This window comes from Zingiber officinale, chromosome 2B (assembly GCF_018446385.1).
Source record: "Zingiber officinale cultivar Zhangliang chromosome 2B, Zo_v1.1, whole genome shotgun sequence".
NCBI lineage: Eukaryota > Viridiplantae > Streptophyta > Magnoliopsida > Zingiberales > Zingiberaceae > Zingiber > Zingiber officinale.
This window is the reverse complement of record NC_055989.1, coordinates 19288661-19309621: the sequence shown is the minus strand read 5'-3', so window position 1 is coordinate 19309621 and position 20961 is coordinate 19288661.

The following is a 20961-nucleotide window of genomic DNA, read 5'->3' as shown; positions in this document are numbered from 1 at the left end:
AACGTTAAAAATAGAAAAACCTTTAAAAAAATACACATAAAAATAAATAAAAATGTAAAAATAAAAAAAACATAGAGTTTAAAAAATAAGAATAATAATAATAATAATATATATATAGTTGTTTTTTATAAAATATTAAATTAGGTTGTTCATTAAAATCTTCAAACAAATAAGTTTTTGTTGCATTACCTAGGTTGAACCAAATAATATTTGATTATGTTTTATTCCCCATAATTTTAGTTATGTGATTATTTGATAATCACATAATCAAGTACATGATAACTGAAATCAAACGCACCTTAACTATAAACTATATAAATGTATTATTAATAAGTTATACAGTTTTTCAGAGAAGTTTGAACTTAAATAAATGGTATCCAAAATATAAATGAGAGAGGACTTAGGAAGAATTTAGGGATTACGGATCAGGGGATCCGAAGGACTAAAGACGGATAATTTAGATTATAAAAAAAATAATAAAAAAAAAGGTTAATTAATAAAGTTATTATATATGTATATACATAGTTTTAATTTTTGTTAAAAATGTATAACTTTTTTAAAAAATATCATAATATTTAGATCTGAGTATCAAAGGGGCTACTTAAAAAAAATAAGTAATTTATTGAACCGCATATATGCTTTTTTTTACTATATAAAATGGGTATTCCGTTTTCATATCTATTAAATCATCTCGTCGTCCTCGGGGACTGTATAATAAATTAATTTTTATGGAAATATAAAAAAAATTTATGAAACTCATGATTAATCAATTCAAAAAATTAATATCTAAGTAAAAAAATAATTATACAGTCATATTTAATTATATCCCTATTTTATAAACAATTAAGTAAAAATATATAACTTTACTATGGTAGAAAAGAAAATTTGAGCCAAAGCTTAGGTGTCATAGTTAGATTCTTTAATAATACATCAAACATCTGGAATTTAAAATTCAATTATGGTGTATTATGAATAATTTTTTAATGGATAGTAACTCGAAAATGCTAACTATTAGGATAGATTTCTATATTTATTTTTCAAATTTATTCATAAAATTTTTTATAAAATTTAATCAACCATCTTAAGTAGTTGAGCCAGAGGCTTGGATAGTTATTGTCAATTAAACAAAAACTAAAGATAAATAATATTTCTAAATCAATACATATAAACAAATAAAATAAGAAAAAATTTGCATGCAGTCCCCATTGATAAATACAATTTTGTTCAATGAAATAAATCTTTGTTTCCACTCTCTATTCAAATATACTTACCTAATTGCCCCTGATATTTTAAGTATAAAAAGTCTAAAAATAAGTATAATTTCTCTTAAATTTAGTACATTAAATTAGAATCTAGTGTATTTTCTATCAAATAGAGCACGATTTTTTTCCACCTCAATTGGATGGAAAAGATACTAGATTTTTTTTAAATGATTCTCAATTAGATAAAAAATATACTAAATTTTCTTTAAATGGTGTTAAATTTAGGAGGAATTATGATCCTGCCCGAAAGTCGAGTCGACGGGCGCTGGGGACGTGGCACTCTATGCTGTCTCCGGATGACCTCCAAGATGACGTGGACCTCTGGCGAACCTGCAACAAAGCCAATCCGGGAAGGGGTTCCCGGCGACAACCCTCCGACGCTCAAGTCAAGCGATAGCGAGATGAAGTAGAGGCAGAATAATGGGACTGTAGCTACAGTGAAAAATTGCGCATACCTCCGTCGAAGTCTGAGGGGCCTTATATAGGATCCCAGGGAGGTGCGTGTACACTTTTCGAGACGTGCACGCTTCCCAAAGCATACCTCAGAATGGTCGTGTTAGAAAAGTGTGTCTGGCGCCATACCACAACCGTCCGAGCATATCTCTGACATAACAGTGGAACCTTCCACCGTTCGATTCTCTGTTCGGTCCAGCCGCCGACCATGCTGTCCATCGGTGTCACCTAGCTCGAGAAGGATATCACCAGCTGTCTGCCTCCTTTGTCCTCTTTTGCTCCTTTTGTCTGTTTCCGGGCCGAGCGGGAGGGTCGCTCGACCACCCCAGCGATCGGGCGTAAAGGCGTGCCGGACCGAGCGGGAAGGCCCCTCGGGCACATACTCGGTCGTGAATGCGACCTTAGTTGATCTGTAGCTCAGCCGAGCGGATGAGCCGCTCGGCACAGCAACTCCTCGATACGAGCAAATCATGAGCATCGGAAGCCCGACCTGTGGTCGAGCTATCTTCGCACCAGCCCTGGCGCTATCCTGGCCGAGCGGCCAAGGGACATCTCCGATCAACAAGACCCTTAGGTTGACCCTCTTGACTTTGACCCCCACGTGTCGTTGACCACTGCCCATGTGGGTCCCACTATGCTTACCACCGGATCACGTGCCTTCCTTTCAAGTCTAGTCGAAGGAGGTCGCAAGTCTGACTGACTGGACTATTAGCCTGGTGGTATGACAGCCGCTCTGCCACTGACGAAAATGTCTCTCCGCTCAGGCACCATGGAGGTGAACACTATCGCTCGACAGCCTATCCCCTGGAACTTCAAAAGTTTTGGTTTGTCGCTGATTGCCTCGCCGGTCCAATGGCGGTCAATGCTGACGTCTTTAGGATTCCCTCGGAATTCGTGCAAATCCTTGCCATTAAGGCTGAGCACACGGTCACAGCTGCGTAACGGGGCTCATTAAATGCGATCTTGTGAGCGGGCGACGTGTGGCAAGGCCACCGTCATCGCACGATCGGACAATGTGACCTCTGCTTTTTGAATTTGACGGTGAGATATGGTCCTCGAGTCTTGTGACCTGAATCCAACGACTTGGAGGAATCGAGCCCCGTCTGTATAAAGCCCTCATCACCTTCCTCCGCCGCCTATCTTCGTGCTCGTGCGTCCGAAGGCCTTCGTCTGCGTTCGGTACTCCGGTGAACTCGTTCCTCAGCATTCCGACAACTCCTATTCTTCTTCGATAACACTTTTCCCCTGTAAGGCTTCTCCACTCCTTGTCTCTTTGTTCTTTCACGTTTTTCTTTACACTCTAGCGTTGTTTGTGCCCGTTAGGCACTGTCCCGATCATCTCCTCCATCAACCCCTCCGTTTCTCTTTGGCTTTTGCCTTTCCTACTGTTCCAGCGATGGCTAGTCCTTCTCAGCCTTCGGAACTTGCTCCTGGCCCATGGTACACGACCATGGAGTCACGGTTCGACGCACACGACGTGGAGAGCCTGACCAATGCCCTCGACCTTCCTTCTAATTTTGAACTGGTTCTGGCTTCGCCTTCCGACCGACCACACATGCCGCCGAGCGGCACGATCTTCTTCTTCCGAGAGCAGTTTGTGGTCGGGCTACGGTTTCCTATCCACCCCTTTATCCTCGAAGTCTATAACTTCTTTCGCATTCCGCTCGCCCAGCTCGTCCCTAATTCCTTTCGCCTCTTGCGTGGGGTCGTGGTGTTATTCAAAATCCACGACATACCTCTCCGTCCTGAGGTTTTTTACTACTTTTATTATCCCAAGCAGTCCGAGCTGGGCACGTATTTGTTCCAGTCTCGGATCGGCTTAGTCTTTTTCGATAAAATGTCTTCCTCTAATAAACACTGGAAAGATTACTTCTTCTTCCCGCGACTTCCCGAACTGCCTCCCTTCCGAACTAAGTGGCAGGTTGGGCTTCCTACTCCTCCCGTGTTGAAGAGATATAAGACCCGACCGGACTATCTCCAAGCAGCAAATATGCTCGCCGGCCTGAAGTTCGATATCCACAAGCTGCTACCGAGGGGGTGATGTACATGTTTGGCCTGAGTCCGATCCAAACGAAGATCCCGAGCAGCTTTGGTAAAGAATTTACTTGTGTCTTTACTTTGAGTCTAACTAATTTTCTTCCTTATCTTTCGCAGCGAACATCATGATAGAGTCCGTGCTGTTTAGCACCCTGAAGAAGAAGGTCGCCGCGATCGAGGCGGCAGCGGCCAAAGAAATGGAGCGACTTGACATTGCTACGGTAGGCTCTCGTGAGGGTGAAAGCGAGGCGGATGTTGGGGAGTCCGCCGCTCAGACCTCTCCTGTGGAGGTGGTGGGCGAAGCAGCTTCAAGCCGACAGCCTACCGCTCGGGGCGATGACTCTGAGCCAGAGGACGATCTTCCCCTTTCCAGACGAAAGCGACGCAGGACAGGGACACCTATGCTTTCAGCCACTTCAGCGGTACAAGCGTCCGAACAGACGGGCACGCTCTCCCCCAAAGAAAATGTCCCATATGTCGAGGCCCTCTCCTCCGATCAGACCCCCTCCCAGCTGGATCTGCCAGCTGACCCCATCGCGGCGCAGCCGATCAGTTCCTTGCCTCCAGCGCGTCAAAGGATTCGTTGCTCGGGCATACTTTCTGCGTCGTTCGACCAACCATCTGGTCCTTCAGCATCCGCTCATACAACGCCAGGCGGCCGCCGCATAATAAAGGTCGTTCTGCACCTTCCCACGGAGACCTACATGGCAGAATCTGAGTGGCCAATGACCCCTGAACACGTTATCATCATCAGAGGCCTGCTCGCCAAAGTATGGGAGGACGCCCACGCCCGTGTCGCCGCAATGCCCCCCGGTCTGTTGGACAATAGTTACCTGTAGCACGCCACCGGTGTAAGTTTTCTATCCATACTCATTCACGTTGTTTTTTTTTTACGATCGGCACTGAACAACTCTTTAATTGTCAAAACTGGGTGGAAAGCGTGGTCATCACCAGTCATATGGCGATGTTAGAGGAAGAGCTGAAGAAGCTCAAAATTTTTGGCGAGCCATCCTCCTCTCAGGCACCATCATACGGCGAGCTGCAGAAGGAGCTGGCCAAGACTAAGGAACTGTTGGAGGCCGAGCGAAAGAAATCGGCTTATCAGGCGAACCTGTTGAGCCAGTTCGAAAAGCAGGTCCAAGCCTTCGACCACAAGATAGAGCTAGTGACTACTCAGAGGAATAGTGTCATTGCTGAATAAATTAGAACCTTACTGGCTCCTACGTGCCGAGCGACCTGCAAACCAGCTATGAGGGCCTCATACTCCGCCTCATTGTTAGTAGAACGGTAGTTCAACCGAACGGACAGATGCATACGCTCTTCTTGTGGTGAAATTAACAGAATGCCGATGCCGCTTCCCTACCTCGTGGATGACCCGTCCACATATACCTTCCAAGTGGCTCCGAGCTCGGGGTTTTGCACTTCGGTGATGAAGGCTGCCAATGATTGGGCTTTAATGGCTATCCGGGGTTGATACTGTATGTCGAACTCACTGAGCTCTGTTGTCCACTTGATCAATCGTTCGGACGCCTTGGGATTAAGAAGTACTCTTCCCAAAGGGCTGTTCGTCATGACGATAATTGTGTGTGCGAGAAAGTAGGGTCGGAGTCTCCAGGCGGCGAGGACCAATGCGAAGGCAAACTTCTCGAGGCAGTGTAGCGGGATTCCGCATCCTTTAAAATATGACTCAGAAAATACACTGGTTGTTCTTCGTCGTCCGACCGTACTAACGCCGAGCCAACAGCATGTTTGGTCGAGGATAAGTAGATGCGGAGTGGCTCGCCAATAGTCGGCTTAGCTAATATAGGTAAAGAGTTCAGATAAACCTTCAATTCTTTGAAGGCCCGGTCACATTCTTCATTTCAATGGAACTTGGTGGCTCGGCGCAGAATCTTGAAAAAGGGGCAGACTCCGATCGGCCGCTTTGGATATGAACCGTGAAAGGGCTGTTATCCGACCGGTAAGGCGTTGTGCTTCCTTCAGATTTCTGGGAGGTGACATGTCTTGTAGTGCCTTCACTTTGCTGGGATTCGCCTCTATGCCCCGCTCGGTGATGATATAGCCTAAAAAGCGACTGCTCTTCGCTCCGAATAGACACTTCTGGGGATTCAGCCTGATTCCGTACGTCCTCGGTGTCTGGAAGGTCTCCTCTATATCTGTAGAAATGTCAGCCACTCAGAGTGATTTAATAAGTATGTCATTGACATATACCTCCAAGTTCCACCCGATCTGCTTCCGGAACACCTTGTTCATGAGCCGTTGATATGTAGCCCCGACGTTCTTCAGTCCAAACGGCATCACATTGTAGCAGTAGGCGTCATTTGCCGTGATGAAGCTTACCTTCTCCTGATCACCTCTGGCGAGCGGGACTTGGTGGTATCCCTGATAGGAATCTAGCATGCATATTAGTTCACACCCAGCGGTGGAGTCCACCATTTGGTCGATTCGGGGCAGAGGATAAAAGTCTTTTGGGCACGCCTTGTTCAGATCCCGGAAGTTGATGCAGACCCTCCACTTGTTACTTGGCTTGGAGACTAGCACCACATTTGCAAGCCAGCTCGGGAATTGCACCTCCCGTATATGACCGACCTCTAGAAGCTTATCGACTTCCGCTCAGATAATGACGTTCTGCTCGGCACTGAAGTCCCTCTTCCTCTGCTTCACGGGTCGTGCGTCCGACCGGACATGGAGCTCATGCTGCGCGACGCTAGGCGAGATGCCCGGTAGCTCGTGTGTTGACCACGCAAAGACCTCGTGGTTGCACCGCAAGCACTTGACCAGCTCTTCCTTCCGGCCTGCTTCCAGGTCGGATGCAATGAATGTGGTGGCCTCCGGTCGGCTCGTCTGGATCTGCACCTCCTTCTTTTCTTCATAAACTAAAGTCGGAGGCTTTTTGCTTATAGTGTTTACCTCCAGGCGCGACGCTTTTCGAGAGGACTTCGATTCTGCTCGGATCATCTCTACATAGCATCGTCGGGCGGCCAGCTGATCTCCCCGGACTTCTCCCACCTCGTCCTCCACGGGGAACTTGATCTTTTGACAAAAAGTGTAGACGACCGCCCGGAACTCATTGAGAGCCGATCACCCCAGTATCACATTGTAGGCGGAGGGGGCATCGACCACAATGAAGTTTGTGGTCCGCGTCCTCCGCATCGGCTCTTCTCCCAGCGAGATGGCCAACCGGGTTTGCCCCACCGGCAGAACCTCATTGCCAGTAAATCCGTACAGCGGGGTTGTCATGAGCAGCAACTCAGCTCAGTCCATTTGCAGTTGATCGAACGCCTTCTTAAAAATAATGCGGTGAATCTCAGGGTAATATGCGGTGAATATTAATGAATATGCGGTGAATAGTATAATTTGCTATTACCGCTCGAATGATATGTGCATCGTCATGCGGTACTTCTACTCCTTCAAGGTCTCTGGGTCCGAAGTTGATCTCAGGGCCCTGTGCCCGCTCCTGACTGCAGCATACTGCATGGATCCTTAGCTACCGAGCGTGTGACTTTCTGGCCCGGTTTGAGTAACAACTTGTTGGTCCACCAGCAATGATGTTGATCTCGCCCCGAGCAGTGTTGCCCCTGTTTTCTTCCTCCTGAGCGGGCGGTCTCATTCGGTCCTGCGAGACTCGGGGATTGACCCTCGGTTGATGATGATGTTGTCGTTCGAGGGACTCCCTAGCCACCCGCCGCCCGGTACTCTGGTGTCGCTGGCGTCGATCGGGGTGAAGGTGATCGGCGTCAATAGCTTCTCGGCGCCGGGTGAGCAATCAGGCCGAGACTCTGACAATCACGGGTGTTGTGGGTTGCTGACTGGTGAAGCGAACAAAACATGGGAGTCCATACCTTTCCTTTTTGCTTGGGCCGATCGGCTGCCACATGTTGGACAGCGTGCGGCCTTATTTCCTGATGAGGGCACGTTCCCTCAGCGCGGGGCCCTCTTGGTGGCTGATGGCTGGCCGGCGACCTCCGCTCTACCGGAGCTGAAGGCTCGGATAGGGCTTCTTTCCTCCTGGCTGTCTGAGCTTCTTCCACATTGATATATTCGTTTGCCTTCTTCAGCATGTGGTCGTAGTCGCGGGGCGGCTTTCAGATGAGCGAGTGGAAGAAATCCCCGTCGACTAAGCCCTGAGTGAAGGCATGCATCATTGTCTCGGATGAGACCGTAGGGATATCCATGGCTGCCTGGTTGAAACGTTGGATGTAGGCTCGGAGGGTCTCTCACGACCCTTGCTTTATAGAAAATAAGCTGACGCTGGTCTTCTGATAGCGTTGGCTGCTAGCGAAGTGGTGGAGGAATGTCGTCCGGAAGTCTTTGAAGGTCTGAATTGACCCGTCCGGCAGTCTCCGGAACCATCGTTGCGCCGAGCCGGATAATGTAGTGAGGAAGACTCGACACTTAACTCCGTCAGTGTATTGATGGAGAGTAGCAGTGTTATCGAACTTACCGAGATGGTCGTCTGGGTCAGTCGCACCATTGTACTCTCCAATTGCCAAAGGGGCATAGTGCTTCGGGAGCGGATCCTGCAGAATCGCCTCTAAGAACTGACGATTGATTCGCTCGGGCGAAGCATTGGTCCGAGGCGCCTTGCCCTTCTTAACGTCCCGAGCGGGAGCCTTATCGGATGACCCTTGGTTGGCCTGGGCGAGTTCGGAGGGAGTTTGGAATAGAGACCGATGGAATGGGATTGGAGCGGGCGGCACCTCTCCTGGCGTGCCGGTCTGCCCCTTATTCTGCGCCCAGGTAGAAAATTGCTTCGGTCGGTCTTCCAACGCCGCTCGGCCGCCGGATGCTGAGGTGGCTTGCTGCGCAAGCCGTTCGGCTTGCGCCTTCTGCTGCTGCTCCACTATCTTTGCCGTTTGCGCCTGGATGAGCGCGTCGAGTTCTTCGGGAGAGAGCGTCACGGTGTGTGAACGTCCAACTTCCTCCATCTTCTCGGCTCGGATTCAGGTGCGTTCCCATAGACGACGCCAATTTGATCCTGTCCGAGAATCGAGTCGACGGCCACTGGGGACGTGGCGCTCTATGTTGTCTCCGGATGACCTCCAAGATAATGTGGACCTCTGGCGAACCTGCAAAATATACTCTATTCTAGTTTAAAGTGCTGAATTTAATAGGAATTATACTCATTTTTACACTATTTATACCTAAAAATATGAAGGGCAATTTTAATAGAAAATATACTCGAATATACTATATTTTTTTTAAATGATACTCAATTGGATAGAAAATATACTAGATTTTCTTTAAATGATACTTAATTGGATATAAAATATACTAGATTTTTTTAAATAGTATTGAATTTAGGAGAAATTATATTAAAATAGGAAAAAAAACTATGCTCAATTTAAGAGAAAATATACTCGATTCTAGTGTAAAGTGTTGACTTTAAGAGGAATTATACTTATTTTTGGACCTTTTGTACCTAAAAAATCTGAGGGGCAATTAGGTAACAATATTTGCATGAAGGAATTGAAGCAAATAAAACTTTGCATGCAAGAGTGGAAACAAAATTTTTTATGAGTGGGGATTATATATAAAATTCAAATTTTGATTGGGGATTTTTCTCTACTGATCCTGTCCGAACGCTGAATCAACGGACGCTGGGCATGTGGCGCTCTCCGGGTTGCTGATGTAGATCTCCGGCTAGTCCCACGGAGTTCCGGCGAACCTGCACAGAAGTCGGGCCGGGAAGGGGTTCCCGGCGGTGACCCTCCGACGCTCAAGTCAGGTAAGCAGGTGGTGAAAACAGTAGCTCCAAAGCTTGTATCTCGCGTACCTCCGGCGAAGTCTGCGGCTCTTTATATAGAGCGGTGAAAGAGCTTCTACACGCCCACCGAGGCGCGTACGTGTCCGCAGCCCATACCTCGGTATGGGTTTGTCAGAAAGCTTACCTGACGCCATACTTCAACAGTCCCATCGCGCCTTCGATGGGACAACAGGACACCCCGTTGTCAGTCTAGGAGTATGGGCTAGCCATATGACTTGACGGCTGTCAGCAGATGTTCCTGTCCCTATTTACCCACTGCCGGCCAGGACGTCCGTCCGACCGGCTAGACGAAGAGCGCCGTCCGGACGGCCATAATTCCCTGCGCCGGCCGGGCGGCGCACCCATTATGTCCTGCCTTCTCTTAGGCCTTCCGCTCGGTCATTATTTACTGTTTCCTTGAGCGTCGGAACCCCGATCCCTGTCAGGGTACCTTTTACTATCAGATGTTTACTGGCAGACCGATCGGCCTGCCCTTTTCTCATGAGTCCGGTCGGCTCACCCTTCTTCGACGGACCACCTGGCCTTTTGACCTACACGTGGCGTTGACCCCTCGTTAGGGGATCCCGAGCTCTTACCACCGGATCACTTGCCTTCCCCTCGAGTCTAGTCGAAGGAGGCGAAGTTCGACTGACTAGACTGCCGATCTGACTGAGCACTGATCACTGTATTAGGCCGCTCGGCCAGGCATAGGGATACTCATCCGTTCGGCGGTATCTTGTCCGTGCCTTGTGTTCTCTTGGAATCCATGTCCGATGCTTTCCCTTACTACCCATCACGTGCGCCGCGCACGGTAAGAGGAGCTCATTAAATGTGGCCAGTATCCTGCTGACACGTGGCGATCGTGCGTTTGTCAGCGTATGGCGGTGGCGTCACTTACGATGGGACAACCGTCGTTTGAAATGAACGACTAGATGACGACCTTGATATCGGCGACCTGGATCGGACGGCTGAAATTAATAGCGGCCGCCCTTATAAAGCGCCGACTTCCACTTTCCGCCGCATTTCGGCCTCATCTCCTCCCGACGTCTCGCTGCTCTTTTCTTCTCCGGCGACCCTGCGTTCCGGCTCTCCGGCAACCCTACAGCTTCTTCCGATCATCTCCCTTGCTCGTAAGACTTCCTCTTCCTTGATGCCTCTCCTTTCCTCTCTCTTTTAGCTATTTCTTTTATCATCCCGCACTCTTTCCTAGTTTTATTTCTCCTTCCTTCCATCACACGTCCATCCCTGGCCTTATACCATGACCAATACCTCACAGCCGACCGGCGGTGCTCCGGGTCTTTGGTATCCGACCATGGAAAGCCGGTTCGACGAGGATGACGCCTTGCGCCTCACTCGAACCTATGATCTGTCGACCGACCACCAAATAGTGTTAGCCACACCGGCCGATCGGCCTCATGAACCGCCGCCCGGTACCGTTCTTTTCTTCCGAGACCAATTTTTGGTCGGGCTACGTTTTCCACCCCACAAGTTCTTCTTACAAATCTGCAATTATTTTCGCATTCCGCTCGGCTAGGTAGTCCCTAACTCCATCAGACTGTTGAGCGGAGTGATAGTCCTTTTTAAGCTGAACAACATCCCCCTCGACCCTAAGATTTTTCACTACTTTTTCTATCCCAAACAAGCCGAGTGGGGTACCTTTATTTTCCAATCTAGGATAGGCTTCGTCTTTTTTGATAATATGCCGAACTCCAACAAATATTGGAAGGAGCACTTTTTCTATGTGCGTTTTCCCGAGCGACCCACTTTTCGTACCGAGTGGCAGACGGCGATGCCGACGCAACCAGAGCTCGGCAAATTTAGAGGTGATACAACCTACCTTCATGCGGCCGAGCGGTTGGTGGGTCAGCGCTATCACATTGACAAGCTACTCCTCCCAGGAGTAATGTATATATTCGGCCTGTCTTCCACCTCAGCCGATCTGCCCTGCAGCATGAGTAAGCGATTCTCATCCCTCCTTTTTCTTTTGTTCTAATTGATTTAATCTTTGCTTCTGCAGCTGAAGTTATGTGGCGTGCTAAGGCGACCGAGAAGCTCAAATTGAAAGCCGCTCAGATTGAGGCGGTGAAGAACAAGGAGGTCGCCGAGCGGGGCCTTTATCCAGTCGATCCGACCGGCGAATTAGGCGAGGGGACTCAGGATGCCCCTGAAACCTTAGCAGCTACTACCTCTCCTGACGAGGCAGCGGGCGGCACAGAACCTTCTACCCAAGCCGAGGTAGAGGGTCGTTCGGCCGATGATGTTCCGCTAGTCACTCGGAAGCGCCGACGACCGGAATCTGCATCTGCCTCAACTCCACTTGATGAGCCACAGCCCGAGCGGGGCGCGGATGCTCCGGTGTTGTCCGGGACGGTTTCCCTAGAGAGTACTCCGACCCCACATGACTCTCCAAGGGCAAGCTCTGAGGTGCCGCCGTCCAGCCCTTCAAGAACTCTGCGCCGTATCAGGCGTTTGGGCGATCTTCCTTCCTCGTCCACCGGTGGGCCGTCCGGTAAGGCCGATGCTTCTCAGAGCGAGCCGAGCGGCTCAAATTTAATTAAAACCGTCCTGCGCCTCCCCTCAGAGGAATACATGGCTGCTGCCGATCGGCCAGTGGTCCCCGAGCAGCAGATCACCTTGACGGGCCCTCTTGCAAAAGCTTGGGAGGACGCTCGGCGCCGAATAAAAGCTATGACTCCCGGGCAACTCGGCGACAGCAACCTTTAACAGGCCGCCTGGGTATGCTCTTTTTCTTTGTTCGTGTATTTGAATTAAGTTTTTAACCTGTTCACTTTTGCTCGTAGAACTGGGTGGAGAAGATTGCCGTTAGCAATCGGTTGGCCGAGCTGGAGGATGAACTGAAAAAACTCAAGGCCGCGGGAGACAACCGACAGTCAACGGCCGAGCTGGAGAAGGCCAAAAAATTACTGGAAGCCGAACGGAAACGAGCTTCTGATCTAGCGAGCAAGGTCGTTCGGCTCGAAGCGATGATCAAACAACGAGACAAGGAGATCAAGACGGCGACCACCCGGAAGCGCCAGGCCATCGATGACATGGACCGAATGAAGGTGGAGATCAGAGGGCTGGAGCAACGCATCAAGGATCTGGATGCTCTTCTGGCCACCGAGAAGGAGAGCCGCTCGGCCGATCTTCAAAGATTTGAAGGAGATTTGAAGGATCTCCAAACTGCCAGCGACGCCGCCCACGCCGCGCTCAAAGAGTATCAAGAGGGGGAGTCGGCTCGCTCCGACGAGGTGAGGAAGGCATTTGTCCGCTCGGATGCCTTTGGGGAGAAATTTACTGACAAGATCTCCCTCACCTTTGAAGAGGCGATCAAAGCGGCGGTGGATCACTTAAAGGCCAAAGGCCACCTGCCCTCCGAGCTGACCATCCCTCCCGAGGACCTCGCGACCGTGATGGGCGCCATCCCTGATGCTCTTTTTGATTTCGACGCATGAGGAGTGTTTCTTATGAACTTTTTTGTATCCCCGCCGTTCGGCCCAACTTATTTTTGCTGTAACTTTTTTTGGTTAGCCCCGTGCTTAATAGATAATCTTTTCCTTTCCTTCAACTTTTGTTTTGGCAAGAAATTTTTCTTTCGTCACGTGTGAAGTGTTCTTTAAAACTCCTCCGCTCGGCTTCACGCTCTTACGTGGACCCAAGCCGCCTGCCTTCAATAACGTCTTTCGCCGCGCAATTAAGCAGCCGCTCGGCGCGCGAACATCACTCGTTCACTTGCTTGCATTTTTAATTCTAATTAACCATCTTTTGCTTTGCGCTTTACCTCAAAGGGGTTTTCCATAGACTTTGCTATGCAAGCCGCTCGGCTACTCAGGGGTCTTAAAGAACGAGCTCTGTCGTCGATCGGCTTCTTACCGCCGGAATATATTACATGGATGGCTCTCCCGCTCGGACGTTTATAGACGCCGGCTCGTCTCTCGATATTTAACGTCGGAGCTCGACGGTCTTCCGCTCGGACGTTTATAGACGCCGGCTCGTCTCTCGATATTTAACGTCGGAGCTCGACGGTCTTCCGCTCGGACGTTTATAGACGCCGGCTCGTCTCTCGATATTTAACGTCGGAGCTCGACGGTCTTCCGCTCGGACGCGTTTATAGACGCCGGCTCGTCTCTCGATATTTAACGCCGGAGCTCGACGGTCTTCCGTTCGGTCGTTCAGCGACGCCGGCTCGTCTCTCGATATTTAACGTCGGAGCTCGACGGTCTTCCGCTCGGACGTTTATAGACGCCGGCTCGTCTCTCGATATTTAACGTCGGAGCTCGACGGTCTTCCGCTCGGACGTTTATAGACGCCGGCTCGTCTCTCGATATTTAACGTCGGAGCTCGACGGTCTTCACGGCTAACTTCGATACTGCCGATCGGCGGAACCCTTGGCCATCCTTTGAATTAATTTCGCTTCCTGCATTACAAGGACACGGGCGACTAGCATATACACAAAAATGAGTTACATTCGTGCACCTTTCATCCAGCTCGATAAGGCTGGAGATGATTTGCACTCCACGGTCGATCCAGCTGCCGCCCGTCTTCATCCTCCAAATAATATGCGCCCGAGCGGAGCTTTTCAATAACCTTGAAGGGGCCCGCCCACGGTGCCTCCAGTTTGCCGACGTCGCCGACCGGCTTGACTTTCTTCCAGACAAGATTGCCGACCTAGAATGATCTGGGGATTACACGGCGGTTGTAGTTTTGCTTCATCCGTTGCCGGTACGCCATCAGCCGAACGGACGCCTTGGCTCTTTCTTTTTCGACCAGGTCCAGCTCCATGTTCCTCCGCTCGCCGATTCACGGGCTTCTTGCTTGATGGCGAACAGGCTCACGCTTGTTTTCTGGTAGCGTCGACTGCTCGCAAAATGGTGGAGGAAGACCGTTCGGAACTCCTTAAAGCTAGTGATGGATCCGTCCGGCAACCTCCGAAACCACCGTTGAGCCGATCCCGAGAGAGTGGTAAGAAAAACTCGGCATTTTACTCCATCTGTGTATTGATGGAGCGTAGCTGTGTTATCAAACTTACCCAGATGATCATCTGGGTCGGTTGCCCCATTATACTTGTCGATCGTCGGAGGCACATAGTGCTTCGGCAGAGGATCTCGCAGAATAGCCTCTGAAAATTGGTGATTAATCCTCTCGGGTGATGCGTCCGCTCGGGGGGCTTTCCCCTTTCTGTCATCCCGTCTAGGCATTTCATCCGAAGAAGATCCCCTATCTCTATGAGCTGGTACGGCTTCAGGGGTGCGGAATAGGGCTCGATGAAATGCAACGGTGGCCGGTGGTGCTTCCGCTCGACCACCAGACGCTGATGTTGCTTGCTGCTCCGGTCGCTCGGCTGTGGCTTTCTGTTTTTGCTCCACGAGCTTGGCGGCCCTTATCTCGATCAGAGCGTCGAGTTCCTCGTTTGAAAGCGTCACCGTGTGTTGTCGTCCAGCCTCGTCCATTGTTCCCGTTCGGATGCAGGAGCGTTCCCACAGACGGCGCCAATTTGATCCTGTCCGAACGCTGAATCAACGGACGCTGGGCACGTGGCGCTCTCCGGGTTGCTGATGTAGATCTCCGGCTAGTCCCACGGAGCTCCGGCGAACCTGCACAGAAGTCGGGCTGGGAAGGGGTTCCCGGCGGCGACCCTCCGACGCTCAAGTCAGGTAAGCAGGTGGTGAAAACAGTAGCTCCAAAGCTTGTATCTCGCGTACCTCCGGCGAAGTCTGCAGCTCTTTATATAGAGCGGTGAAAGAGCTTCTACACGCCCACCGAGGCGCGTACGTGTCCGCAGCCCATACCTCGGTATGACTTTGTCAGAAAGCTTACCTGACGCCATACTTCAACAGTCCCATCGCGCCTTCGATGGGACAACAGGACACCCCATTATCAGTCTAGGAGTATGGGCTAGTCATATGACTTGACGGTTGTCAGCAATGTTCCTGTCCCTATTTACCCACTGCCGGCCAGGACGTCCGTCCGACCGGCTAGACGAAGAGCGCCGTCCGGACGGCCATAATTCCCTGCGCCGGCCGGGCGACACACCCATTATGTCCTGCCTTCTCTTAGGCCTTCCGCTCGGTCATTATTTACTGTTTCCTTGAGCGTCGGAACCCCGATCCCTGTCAGGGTACCTTTTACTATCAGATGTTTACTGGCAGACCGATCGGCCTGCCCTTTTCTCATGAGTCCGGTCGGCTCACCCTTCTTCGACGGACCACATGACTTTTTGACCTACACGTGGCGTTGACCCCTCGTTAGGGGATCCCAGGCTCTTACCACCGGATCATCTACTTTACTCATAAAATAATGATTAAATTAGATTAAAAATTAAAAATATATTTTTTAAATAAATATGGATGTGTCTTTAAGTGATTATTTCTATTATTTAAATAAACAATAAACTAATATCCATCTAATTATTTAACTATTTATTTTTTAAAACCGAGTTAAAAGGTCCTTTAGATTAGGGATGACAATTTTACCCGAACTTGATAGGGATGACAATTTTACCCGAACTTGATGGAGGATCTGACAACCAACCCGAATGGAGGAGGGTATAGAGGAACTATCAATACCCGATACCCGACCCGAATATCCAATTGAATAATATATATACATATATTAAAGAAAATTTTCTTTTTCTAAAATCAACTTACTATTTTTGTTGATATTAGGAGGAGACTATATAGATGTTTAATCTATTTTTTAAATTATATATATATTTTTTAATAGGTTGTTAATTTTAATATATTTTTCTTAAATGATAATAGTTGGATAGAAAGAAGAAAAATTATAACTATAGAAGATATTCGATCATTTAATGGGTATAAGTATACCCATCGGAGATCCTATATCCGATGAATATAAGGACGGAAGATATAAAATCCGATCCGAATCCGATCCATCGTCATCCTTATTTTAGATCGATATACCATAAAAAGAATTAATAATAATAATAAAATTATGCAAATGCAAATAATAATGAAGGAAGGAGCAGTGGCCCCATGAGACGGCTGGCAGTGGCGTGGGGTCCATTTTGACTTGCCGGTGGAAGGCCTTTGAGTCCCGTGAACGTCTCCACATGGGTTGATCCAACGGTACGATAGGCTCCTAGAACTATAATCTGACGGTGATAGTGAGAGTTTTAAGTTTAACTTAACCTGAGATTGGAGGAGATCAGGGCGGTCAGTCAGCTGGTCGCCGCATAAGTCGGCAGAAATTCGAACGCCAGCGCGATGCCGTAATCCCCTGTGAGATTACCGCAACACTACGACGCGATTTCTTTTTAAAATACATTGTATTCTATGCAAAATAATTATTTTTACATAAAAAATAATTATGCAACCGTTGAAAGACGGATGATTAGATACGACTGAGTTTGTTAGAAAATATCCAACCGTTGAATATTGACCAGCAGTTAAAAGAAGTGAACGACTCTATTTCCTCTCACCAAACCTCTTTTTTTTAAAAAGAAAAAAATAGGAGCATTTATCAAATTGTTAAATTCTTGACTGAGAAAATGAATTCACTTAAATTGTTAAATTCTTGATTGAAGTTAGTCTTTTAGTAAATATGAAAGTTAGATGAGTATTTTTTATTTTATTTTTATTTTTTTGTTAAAGTCGATATTTTATATGATAAATTGGCCTTGTTTAGTTTGTTATTCCTCATTTAAAACGCTTGACTTGTTGCTTCCTCCACACGCTGCGCTGCCACTGCGCATCGTCTGCCGCTCAGCAAATTAAACAAGCAAAAGCGTGCATCACATGCCAATGCGTCGCGCAGTGCCGAGCGCGAGGTGTTGGACGTTTTGCGTCGATGGAGACAAACCAAGGCAAGGAAAACATGCATGCCAACGATTGATGGGTGGACCACGTCCCCGTACATTGGGAAAAAACTTGGCACGCAAAATGCATGTTAATTCCTTGCCGCGTGTCCTGAGATAATGCAGTGGGGATCTAAGATTTTAAATTTACAAAATAATAAAAATAATAATAATAATAACATCTCCCAACTTTATATATTTTGTTGGAATGTAAAAAACTAAAAAGGAGAATATTTGTTTGAAATTTAGTCCTCTACGGATTCAAACTCGGAGGTGCCTTAAAAAAAATCATTAAACTAATGTAAATTCATACTTGAGTATCGTGTTTCAACTTTAATAAATTAATAGATGATTTTTTTACTATGTAATTAATATAATAATATTGGATTGGTAAGTCGTCCATTATGAATATTTTTTTATTTATTTTAATAGTCAATAAAATTTTTTATGGGACCGAATCAATCATATTAATTAGTGTAAATTAAATATATGGTACCAATTAAAAAAATTACATGTTTCTTTATATTATATTAATTTTACCGTATATATGTACACACTTATATTGTGGATGATTCGTTGGGGAATGCACGACTGAAATTGATACAGTTGTCTCTATTCTTTTTTTTTTCTTTAAATTGTAAATCCTAAATATCTAAAATATATATATTATACCTTATGAACACCTAAAATTTTTTAATTTTATTTTATTTTTAACTTAGAACACTATAACACAACTCCTAATTCCTAAAGATAAAATTTGATTAAGCTTAAATCCTAAATAGAAAAGGAAAAAAAAAGTATATATATATATATATATATATATATATATATATATATATATATATATATATATATATATATATATATATATATATATATATATATATATATATATATATATATAAAATGTTCTGGATTCAATAATTAGTAGTGTAATTTTCAGAATAGTACTGTGTTCTATTAATCGTCAGCAGATTTAGGGGATTATTGAAAATGTTCATGAGGTTTAATTAATACTAAAATTAAAAAAAATTAATGAATTAGATAACACTTATCAATATGAATCCTATAAAAATTTTCTATTATCGTCAACCTAAATAAAAATATACGGATTTATGTATGGACTGGACTGAGCTATAGGCCAGCCCAAATATATGATTAATAAAACGACACATGCATTTCTCCGTCAAGGTCGAGACTTTGAAATGTTCCCTAATTCATTTTCTTACATCGACCTGCTCGATTAAATAATAAATAGCATCGAATCAAAGAAGACAAGTTCTAATTACTTTTTAAACAATAAATATCTTTTTAAAACATTCCTTACAAAATTCCATCTAAACCGTCTAAACAATATACTACGGGCAAATTTACATATAGTCCCCATTGACAAACACAACTTTACATGCACTCCCCGTTAGAAATTTTTTTTATTTTCACTCCCTAGTCTAATATATTTACCTAATTGCCCCTGATATTTTAAGTATAAAAAGTCTAAAAATGAGTATAAATTCTCTTAAATTCAGTACATTAAACTAGAATCTAGTATATTTTTTTATTGAATTGAGTATGATTCTTTTTCCACCTCAATTGAATGGAAAATATATTAGATTTTCTTTAAATGATATTCAATTGGATGGAAAATATATTAGATTTTTTTTAAATGATACTCAATTGGATAAAAAATATACTAGATTTTTTTTAAATGGTACTAAATTTGTCACGTCCCGGAGGAGTCCCTGTCCGAAGAAATTTCGGCAGCATCTCCCCTGTACGGCGGACAATCTGAAACTTTCTACAAATACTATATACCTCAGTCACATGCGGCTGGAATAATAACAATAATAAGCAAACATCAACACAGACAACCACGCAGTTTATATAAATTTCAGCCTCTGGCTGACACAACTATGCAGTTTAATAATAATCAAACTGAACAGTAGTACGATGACTCGAAAACAACCCTATTCAACTACACCCATAAAGCTCAAAACATATTCCTACTCCACTACACTCGTAAAGCTCAAATCCGATGATAAAACCAACTTACCTCTTCTGCCATCTAGGCAGGCACATAGTAAAAGAAAAGCCAAATAAAAATCATCCACAAGTAAGAACAATCCATACAAGATTCAAAGTATCCAAAAAAAACATAACAAGTTCAAAACATAGTCTAATAAAGAAGAAAAAAAAACCAAAAGATCCATAAGCCCTCGTGGTCTGCAGGGGACTAGCAACTGGAACCCTCTCTTGACAGCATCAACCTGAAAATAATAACGGAGGCGGGGGTGAGTCCAACGCTCAGCGGGTAACAACTGATATACATAGTAAGAAAGTAACATCTAGCACTAATCATGCGTACAGTCTCCTGACGTAATAAATGTAAATGCAATCTGAAATGAACAGAAGAATACTGTACTAACCAGGATCTGCTACAAGGATAAACAGTCCGAGAGGTATAGAAATCCTATATGCATGTCAAGCATGGGCATCCAACCAATATGCAGCAAATAAATGCAGCAAACACAATCACAAAAAATAAATGCATCAATGTGTATGATGCCAATGCGGTCATGGTCACCCCTGACGCCAATCAGCCATCTCACACCCAATGGTGGGACCGAGTGGGTAGGGCTGTGACAACCGTGCACTCTGCATCACTACTCCTGATGAGTGACCGAGTGGGCGGGATGCTGTCGGAATATACACATACTCCTACCCCAAATCATAAATGGGGGAGCGCAATGCTCTCATCTCCCGGTACACGATGACGGGGAGGGGTCTCGACGTGCTACCATGCTGCAATCAAACTACCCATGAGCGGACCAACGGAGCATCGAACGAGCAAACTGACGTGTTACTACGCTGCGTCACGCTACCCATGAGCGTCAACAACGGAGTACCGAACAGTGATGAAACTGGCGATGTGCTCGACAATAATGGAGCAATCTATCACACAGCGTGCAATCATGCAAATGGTGCATGACACTAAGCATGGTAATATACTGAACCAATCTATATACATATATGATGTGCACCATAGTCAATAAATCATATCAAGGGTACACAGATCAGATAAGGTATCACACCTAGGTTCTGAAAATGGTGAAGCATAGTTATATCACTACCCCTAAGCATGTGTAATTAGGTAAGTAATAACATGAGATGCAAAACAAACAATCAACCAAACATGTAACAGGTATCGGGTAGTGACTAACCGAAACAATTGAGAAACATAATTGTTGCTATTTGTTAAGTTCACTACTATGCATATCAAAGACATAAAGTCAAAAGTACCCGCCTCCAATCGAAAAGGTCCAATCCGATAATCGAGATACTCGTCTCGCGTCAAAATCCTGTGTCACCAATATATATATTTTTTTATTTAGATAAAATTCTCATAAATAGCTAAATAAAATCTCTAACTCTAAATTAGGATAAAACCCTAATCATACTATTAGATTAAAATAAAATCCTAATTCCTTTGACACATAAACACTATATGAAATAATTGAATCAAAACCATGATCCATAACATGTATCAAATGTCCTACACCTTACCTTATTTCTCAGCCTTGTTGATTTCTGGAACAAGGGGTGCTGCTGGTTGGAATTTTCTGCTATAACCAAGTAAGCCCACAGAACAC